Source organism: Cibotium barometz, chromosome 35, assembly GCF_041138505.1.
Source record: "Cibotium barometz isolate CiBa-2024 chromosome 35, ASM4113850v1, whole genome shotgun sequence".
Classification (NCBI taxonomy): domain Eukaryota; kingdom Viridiplantae; phylum Streptophyta; class Polypodiopsida; order Cyatheales; family Cibotiaceae; genus Cibotium; species Cibotium barometz.
This window is the reverse complement of record NC_141080.1, coordinates 11,503,832-11,513,335: the sequence shown is the minus strand read 5'-3', so window position 1 is coordinate 11,513,335 and position 9,504 is coordinate 11,503,832.

The window sequence follows — 9,504 nt, the reverse complement described above, 5'->3', positions numbered from 1 at the left end:
AATATAGGTTACAGGTAGAGATAATGCTTACTAGGTTCATATGAGTGAAAATTTTGAACATGCTATACTTTCACTAAAAACTCATACATAACTAAGTTTAACAAGTAGTTGCTCTATTTTTTCTTTTGTTCCAATGTCAAACAGGTTCCGACGCATCCTCCAATACACCGCCTCCTCCAGCACGCCCAGGAGCTCCTATGATAGGGTGAGGAGGTGTGTCCTCGTCTTCATCGGCATCTTCTGTGATGTCCTCTAGATCCGTGCAGCATAAATCTGATGAGGCATAGACATACTACGAGCAGAGAGTTACATGTTGGTGTGTGCATTGTTGAGGCACTCACCAGCAAACACGATGGCAGTGTCGTATCCACGAGCTAGATTTTGGAAGATGCATGATACACCGGTACCAGAGAGCCAAGATCAGTCTATGGTAAGTGATATTTCTTTTGCTAAGTATTCTACATTGACTCATTAAAATTCTATATGATCTTGATAGACAAAGTCATATATAACATGCATCTAGGTACAATCATCATGGCCAAATCTCATTGTACATCTTTCTGATGGTAACTATGGATTTCATGGGCTTAATTGATCTATGCTTCCTTGCATGCACCACAGCAGCCAAGGTGTTCTTTAGTTACAGAACGGAGGCACGTGCGCACCAATTACCTCTTTGTTCTCAGTCTGAGACGTTTGGCAATCATTCCTTACCCAGTCGCCTACTACCTCTCAACTGGTTGGGAGCACACTTCCGGCTGATGGAGAGGTTTTTAGCATCTAGTGTGCTCCCAACCAGGCACACTTACGGCTGATGGAGAGGTTTTTAGCGTCTCATGTGATCACCTCATCTAAGATTACGAAAATGGGGGTCGAGGTCTTTTTATTGCACATGTCCCAATTCATTCTGAGGTCACTCTTATGACATTTTGTGGACCTATCTATTCATGGGGTCCATGGCATCAACTTTCTCACTACATCAAGAGTATCACCACATATGGGCTATGTGCTAATGCTACCTCTCTCGCGCTGGAAGAGGCATTACCCATAACAAATGAGAAAGATTTTATATGGACGGTAGACCTTACACTCAAGGAAATATATCGGGGCTAATCAACTGTAGCCAGAAGGAGGAATGAAAGAACTAATTATACTTTTGTGGAGTGTGACAAATGGTTATGAGCCAGTGTACATGAGTAGAGACGTGCCTAGATACATTGTGGTTAATGCTATTAGATCATTGTGTGCTAGTGAGGAGTTGCTAGTGAATTATGGTCGGGCGGAGGCGACTGCCATCTCCACATAGATAATAGATGTATCTATAACATTTTTAGTGTACATGTATTTTATAACAGGCTTAGCGAATATTTAAAACAACAACGTCTACATGATGTCAAAATTTGATAAGAATTCGCAAATGTGTCTTAATAATTTGTTGTCACTTGTCCTATTACTTTGTTGGCACTTGTCTTATTATGAATTATTATGTCTTTATGATTGTCTAATTTGTATTGGATCATAGGTTCCATACTATGATAGTTCAGAGGATGTGCCCTTATATTGTCAAGGTCACTCTTGATTGTCAGTAGAGTCTACACGGGTTCTTAGAGCACATGATCCTAGTGGGAGAGCAATACGCGTATCAAATAGTGCAACTTGACAATGTGGAGCAAGATGTTGATGGCATGACTTGTGTCAAACAGAGCAACCTGACTGATGTGGAGCATGATGCTGATGGCATGACTGATGTTTTGATGAGTGGTTTCAAAGTAATGTAGATGACAGTGATCCTCGTGAAAAATATCTCCGAGAGGAAGCACTCACAAAGATCTATGAGGGTTCTTCTATCACGAGATTCGAGGATCTTCTTCATCATCCTAAACCTCTAAGCTCACTACTCCTAGAGAAATGTATCAGTTTCAGGATTACTAACATAAGTGGATTATATACAGGGATTCTACGTGATAGGGTATGTTTACTTTCCTAATGAATTGTTGTTGTTGTGTCAGATTACTTTCTAGTAAGATTCTATCGCCTAATAACGTCATCCCAAAAACAAGGAACAAGGCATAAAAGATGATGACAAGTCTTGGACTTGACTACAAAATGATCCATGCATACATCAATGATTTCATTTTGTATCGAGGAGAGCATCAAAACTCCTTTGGAGATCAAAGGCTTTAATTAGCCAATTTCTCATTGCTTTCTAAAGTTTTTGGATGTGCATTACTTCACAAATATATATATGGTGTAATACAATCCATCTTAGGCTCAAAAATCAATTAGAACTCCAAAATTGAGGTTTTAATGAAAGTTCTAAGGTATTTAACTGTCTCATAAAAAAATTAACTTTGAGGATTTTTATAGCTAATCAAATAATTATAAACTAGGACCAAATCTTGTACACATGTTTTGTACAATGTTATGCTTTGTTGGCATTTTGTGGGAGCCAATCACATATACACCTACCATTCTAGGCACTTTGTTTTGGAAGAAAGTTTACAAATTTTGAACCATATTTATTTCTATAGAATAAGAGACTACTTTATGCATTTTTAAGCATATCATAAGGATTTAAGTGGAATATCTAGTCATTTTATATAATAATAAACACTATTTTCAAAAATTTCTTACTAGATGATCCAAATATAAGCAAGGGTTCATATATGTTGTTTTGTTATCAATGTAGTTTTGAAAGTTGAGACCATCACCTTATCTTCTAACTAAATTGAAATGTTTAGAGATGTTTTCTTGATCGATTACTTTATTGGCTCACACTATTGTCATATTTTGGGTGTTAAAGACCTCGGGGGGGTCACTCGTATAAATATGTAAGTATCACGTGGGTTCAACAGAAGGACATTTTAAATATTTAAAACTTACAGAAATATATTTACAAAGGGGATTTATTTATTGTATTTTAAAATAAATTTACAGATTTGAATAGGAAAGGATACATTATATTCACTAAAAAATTCACAGATAAGGGACTTTTTAAATAGGCCTTGAACGCACGTGATATAGAGGATTTATATATAGTGACCCCCCCCCCGAGTTAAAGACTCAACAACTAAAAAGAGATTCTAGAAGTGCATTTATTAATAATTAAATTACTTATTAATGTAAAAAAATTTATCATGAAAAATCTATCTCAAGGCTTAGGAGAAATTTATAAATGAGTCGAGATCATTTTTTTCTTGCATGTAGGAACTAACTTTATAAATTCATAACCTATTTGGATTATAGTACTAGATACACTACAACACAAAGAGGGGGTAGTGATGTTTATAACGTGGATTTTATAAAGGAAACTAGAAAAGTAGTGGGGTGTAAGCATTGCTATAAGCACTGCTACTCGGGGGGTGCACTACTAGAAAACCCTAGGTATCACATGCGTTCAAGAGGTATTAAAAAACCCCCTTAACTAAAAATTTTTCCCCAATAAAACAACCCCTCTTTACTTATGAACTATATGATTTTTTTCTAAAGTTGAATTAAAAAACCTTGATGAAAACAGGGACACAAAGTCCGATAGAGACTCACGTGGTGCCCACACCAAATTTGATGAGGTCTTTTAGCCTTCTATGATGGCACCCAAATCTCGCCCTCAACACCAGTTAAATAAGGACCAAGTTGAACTTCCATATACTATTGTTGTTCCACCTTATTATCAAGGCCCCGCACCTCAGGAAGCTCCTACTCATCAATAGGACCTTGCTGGCCTCTCAGGACCTTGCTGGCCTCTCAGCCTTCCTTTCCTCCTCCCAAATCTAAATGCCCATTGGCACCTTGTTAAAAGGTAGTCCAAATTTTTGGAATTCTCTTTGGGATTGGATGGAAAGAAAACTAGAGGCTTCTGTGGAGGAGGAAGGAAACTTATATTCCTCAGATGAATCCAAGCCCATCATCCAAGCTTACTCCATCACCACAACCCACAACCCAAAGGCACACCAACAATTCGAGTCAATGCGTTAGGCCACTACTTCGAAGGTGATTTGACACAAACTCAGTCAAAAACAAGCCCTTAATGACGTGCCGGTGCCATGCACAGTCACTTCTGTCGACCATGAGTGGCTAAAAATCCTTGCTACACTTGACACCCTCGTAGATCGCAAACTCGACACACAATTAGTGCTCCCAAATGACCAAACCTTTCATAAACCCTACAAAAAGCCATTGCCTCACTTAACACCCTGAGTGCAAGTGTAGCTTCTCCACATGCTGAACAACTGTCCTGAGGGTCTACATAGATTTCCCCTCTCGAAGAAATATGTAACAAAAGCGTGCCTTGTTGTCTCCCCACAGCTAGCTTTACACAAACTATACATACTATCTCTAACCCATTGGCTTGTAAGCGTCATTTGGTTCCCATGGTGAGACAAAAGAAGCAATCATCCTTGGTGGAAGTTGGGTCCAAAATGCGACAAGTACAATAAACTCCACAGACAACACAACTATCCTCAAGCTTCCCCAGGGTAAGGTAACAATGATTCTTTGGGATGGGGAGTACATCGAATCTGATCTTCTACCGCCACCAACAACTGCTTCCACAAAGGGTATTATCGCACCCCCCACAATAACTAGTACGTATTCCATTGCCCCTAAACTACCACCAAAACTCAATCCACCAAGAATATGGGTTGGACTCCTGACTAACAAATGGTCTACAATGATGGCAAGCCCATTTCTATCCTATGGTCCACACCAATCTCATATTCTTGGAGGCATGGAAAACTCTTGGAAAAACCACACTAACAAAAGAAGACACTTACATTCAAATATCACACAAAATGCATCTAATGAGTGTTGGGTATTTCATTCCTAAAATTTTTGTAAGAAATAACTAGTTAGAGTGCAAATTTCATGTCATAGATGCAGGAGTGCTCCAAGGCTGGATTATCATTGGAAAAGAGTGAATTGATGCCACTCACTACCAAATCAATTGGTGCAAAGAAACGGCCACCATGGAAATCAATAGTAAAAAGGTCACTTCCCTCTTGTGTCCTCACCATGAGGAAATCATACACACACCCTCACCCCCAACTTCCTTTCCCCCTCACGCCCCATCTTGATCACCGGCAGTCTCCCATGTGACCACACCCATGCCTCACCAAAGTTGGTCGATCAGCCACTGTCGACACCATCCACCAATGACAATCAAGCATTGTCGTCAACATTTTCCCTCAACTCTAAATCCTTGAAACACCCCGACCTCATATCTTTATCATGACAATCAATGGTGGGTGCCCAAGAATCTTCTTGCTGCTCACAACGACTTCTATGATGGCTACACCAAACTCTGAATTCCCAAACAGCCATCTCTAAAACCCAACCGCAACTAACCAACTAAGCCAGCAAAAACCAACCCTAAGTCAAAGATTTAACGTTCGCTAGTCCCCAACAACTGCCTCTTATTACGAGCACAAGGCTTCCATGAAGGCAACACACTCCTGTGGCTCCAAAGCCACAATCAAAAGCATCTCCTCCAATGGCACATTACGTGCCAACGTCATCACCAAATTCAGGGACTTCTTTAATATGCAAAATTGCCTATCATGCTATATATCATTAGAAAGGTCTCGAAAAGTAGATTCCAAATGTCCAAAGTCCGCTCACTTTTGAGTTGATTTGCAAAAATTTCACCATGAGCCCATTTTCGGGAATGTGTATAAATCCTTAAAGGACCCAATTTGAGTCTGAATTTCCCCTAATTAGTATGATGTTCTTATGTCCACACTCAAACATTTTGACAAAACTCTAACTGAAGTTGAGTCTTCCACTGCTGGAGCACGAGTCTAAACTCAAAAACACATCAAATTTCACTCAAGGAATCAATTAAAATGCTTTGTATGCTAGAAAAGGCAAAACTATCAGATGTAATCGATGTGGCAAGCTTGGTCACATCTTTGCAAATTGTCGTTTCAAAAATAAGCCAGAAAGAATTTGTAATGCTTGTGGAAGGATTGGTGGGCGCTTGCAAGAACATTGCTACTCCAAGTAGAATCAAGAAAACAACTATGTGGAAGAAGATCACTTTGTGGCAGAAAATGCAATTCAAGATTCCTCTAGCTCCAAAACTATCCTCTAAAAATATGTATATGTATATATATTGTATGTCCTACCCTCTGGCATAGATGATGTAGCCAAGGTAGAAGAAATAACCAGTATTTGTAACCCTACTCTTAGTGGAGACCTCTTAACCTCAAAGATAGGTCAAGGGGGGCCTCACTCTTAGAGATGACCTCTAGGTAGGCCAAGTCACCATCAAGGAGGGGTGTTCACATTTGAGATGACATGAGAGCTAGAGAGAATATGATAAGAGTTGGGTAGTGTCCCTTTCTCGGGACCCTTTTTGTACTTTCTTGAAGAAATAATTTAAAACTCACAAAATACATCAAAAATTGAAACAAAGACTTGAATTAAATTGAAATCAAATAGCATAACATAACATAAATAAAGGGAAATAGAATAATATCACCATCAATACAAGATTGGGTGCAATCTCCCCCCCCCATGCCGTGTAGCTCCACTTCCACGACATGAGTATTTAAAAAATTTTATTTATAAAAATAGCCCAAGGAGCGAATAATAGATGTGCGTACAAATTGGGCTTGCTTTTCCCACTTTTGGGGTATTGCTTTAAATATTTTTAACCATATGAAGTCTCCTAAGGTTTGTACATATAAAAACCTTTGCCCAAATATAATTGCCTTGTTACATAAAATAACTTTGTGCACATTTGCACATATAATAATCTTGTGCGCATTCGTACATTCCATTAAGATGATTCCTGCGTATAAATTAAATTAAGCATATTTTTCTACGACGATTATTAATTCATCAAAAATATGATAAAATATATACATGTAACAGTCCTCTCGTTTGAGGAAGCAACTGTCCTCAATTGTGTAGAAGACAATGCTACAACAACAACATTATGCTCGTAGTTATCGATGTCATAACCTGCAAGGTAAACTCAGAGGTCCGCGAACATGGCTCAGAGGCACAAATGCATGGCTCAGAGGTTTTTATGGACATGGAATACCAACAAGAAAACTTGTGCGACACCTAAATTGGTGATCGTCACACTGATCAAAAATAATATGCACAAAAAGTCTAATACATGATCATCATCTTCACACCACCACTCAACCCACTAGCCATACAACACCTCAATCAGTACGCTCGTATAGTGTGACACCTCAATCGGTACCCTCACACTTCTCGTTGGCTATACTGATAGGCACTATCAACATTAGTTAAACAATTAGTATATCAAATAATCCCAACGTAGTCTTGAGATATAGACAATCCATAAGTATTCAAATAACAGCCACACTCATGTTTGCCAGGCGTAGGTAACCGAGGAATCATCCCTCCTTACAAACCAACTGAAACAAACAGTGGAGGCCCAAAAGTATGCCATATACAAGCATCCCCGATACACAATTTCATAAATGCATGAGAGGATGGCTTTATGATTGGTGTGAAGACTAGATCTACACATAATGCATATGCAATGAACCAATCAAATGAATGTATGTAAGACAAGTCTAAGTGTCCCATACCACATAGACGCTTTGCACATACACACATAGGATGGTAGAAGATAGAAGACATAAATATGTCTGGAGTAAGTATATGAAACCAATCTGATATCCCATACCACTAGATTAATTCCATACATCACTTCCTTCATAATAAAAGTTTAAGGCGAAGTGGCCAGTTCCCTCTCTGAAACTAAAATTTCGACACAAATTTTCTCTATCTAGAAATTTTATTTAATTTATTGAACTTGAACTAATCTTAATGTTAAATCTATGTTTAGGTTCTTAGGTTGGAAAAATATTATAGAAATAGTTATGAAAAGTTGTATAAGATGAAGTGAATATATACATATACATACCTCCATCGTTGTGGTGGTGTAATTGAAATAATCTGTTAAAAATAATGTTAACACTGGAAAGAGAGCAATCATAAGGTTGAGTTAAGCATAAGAGAATCGTAGCTTTTGACTATAATGATGTTCTACATTGAGAAAAATGAGAAAGCAATGCGAATGGATTGAAATATAATTATTCTTCCAACGTAACTAGGGTTATGTTAAATTATGACTTTTTAAGAGAGTAGTATGAATTGAAATTCTATGCATAATTATTTAAGCATGATCATTATTGTAAGGATGGAAAGGAGAAACTTACTTGGATGGTATTTGACTCACTATTATCTGAAAGATAAAACTTACATAAAGATATTGGAAGAATTATTTACTAAGTTATAGAGGGTAGTAACTTACTTGTAAGTGTTGAATAGCTTTGCTACAAAATATATCACAAGTATATGTAATCTTTATTCCAATGTAATATTCTTTGATCATCATCGATCATCTTTATTCCAATGTAATATTCTTTGATTTTTCAAGAGGTTTAGGCATTCCTGGAATTATCATAAATACCTTGATGTTGAGAATTACCCTCTAGTTCGAAGAGAATTATCCTCTAGTTCGAAGAGAAGTTGTCGTTTTGTCATGGTTGACTCGTGAAAAATAACAACCCTTGATGAAATCTGTAAAATGTGAACCTCAACAAAACTTTGAAAGTCTCATGTTGCTCGTAGGCCCTTAAGTCATTGTTTGAATCTCTAAACAACAATGGTAGATATCAAGCTTACACACATATACATGTACAAACTCAAGTCTATAAACTAGTGAGGTGAAATGATCATATGGCCTGGAATAATGCCAGCCTTGATGTTAGGAGTCCAGTATGAAATTTTATCCCAAATGTGAGTCCTTATAGATTTAAGAAAACATTTAAAACCATTGAGCCCAACGATGGGTCAAGATCGTACTCACAATCGCTCTTTTTGTGAATATTATTTTGCTTTATCAAGCTGAACTATATGGGCAGTAGGCGAGAAAGAAATAAAACATCAGCATATTTAAACAAATAAAAGCTTTAAAGTCAAAAGTTTTTAGACTTTAGAGCTTTCATTCAAAGCTTTGGTAAAGCCCCGCCCTCCCTTTTTAAAACTTATAAGCATTTATTAGCTTTTTCTAAAATTTCTCTTTATACAAATCCTTATTCTTTACTTAAATCTTTAGATAAGCTTTTTAAAGCTTAGATAAGCTTTTAGTTTTGGAGTTATTAATGGGTTCTTATTCAGGATTTTCCGCTGGCTATATAAGCTTTTATTTTTAAAAGCTTTAATCAAAGCTGATAATAGAGCCTTGCTTTAATCAAACCAGTCGAGACGGCTGAGTTGATCTTGGTAGTCCATAAGAGCGCAGAGCGCTAGGGAGAAAAAAAAAACAAAGAAATCGTCGTCCTGTTGAAAGCCGCGCCCTCTTGCCAAAGTCGCCGGTCACCAAGGAGAAGAGAAACTGTTGCGCCGCCGTCACCAAGGAGATGATGGAGGGGAAGAAAAATTAATTTAAAAAATGTGTGTGTATATATATATATATATATGTATGTATGTATATGTATGTATATGTATATAACTTAA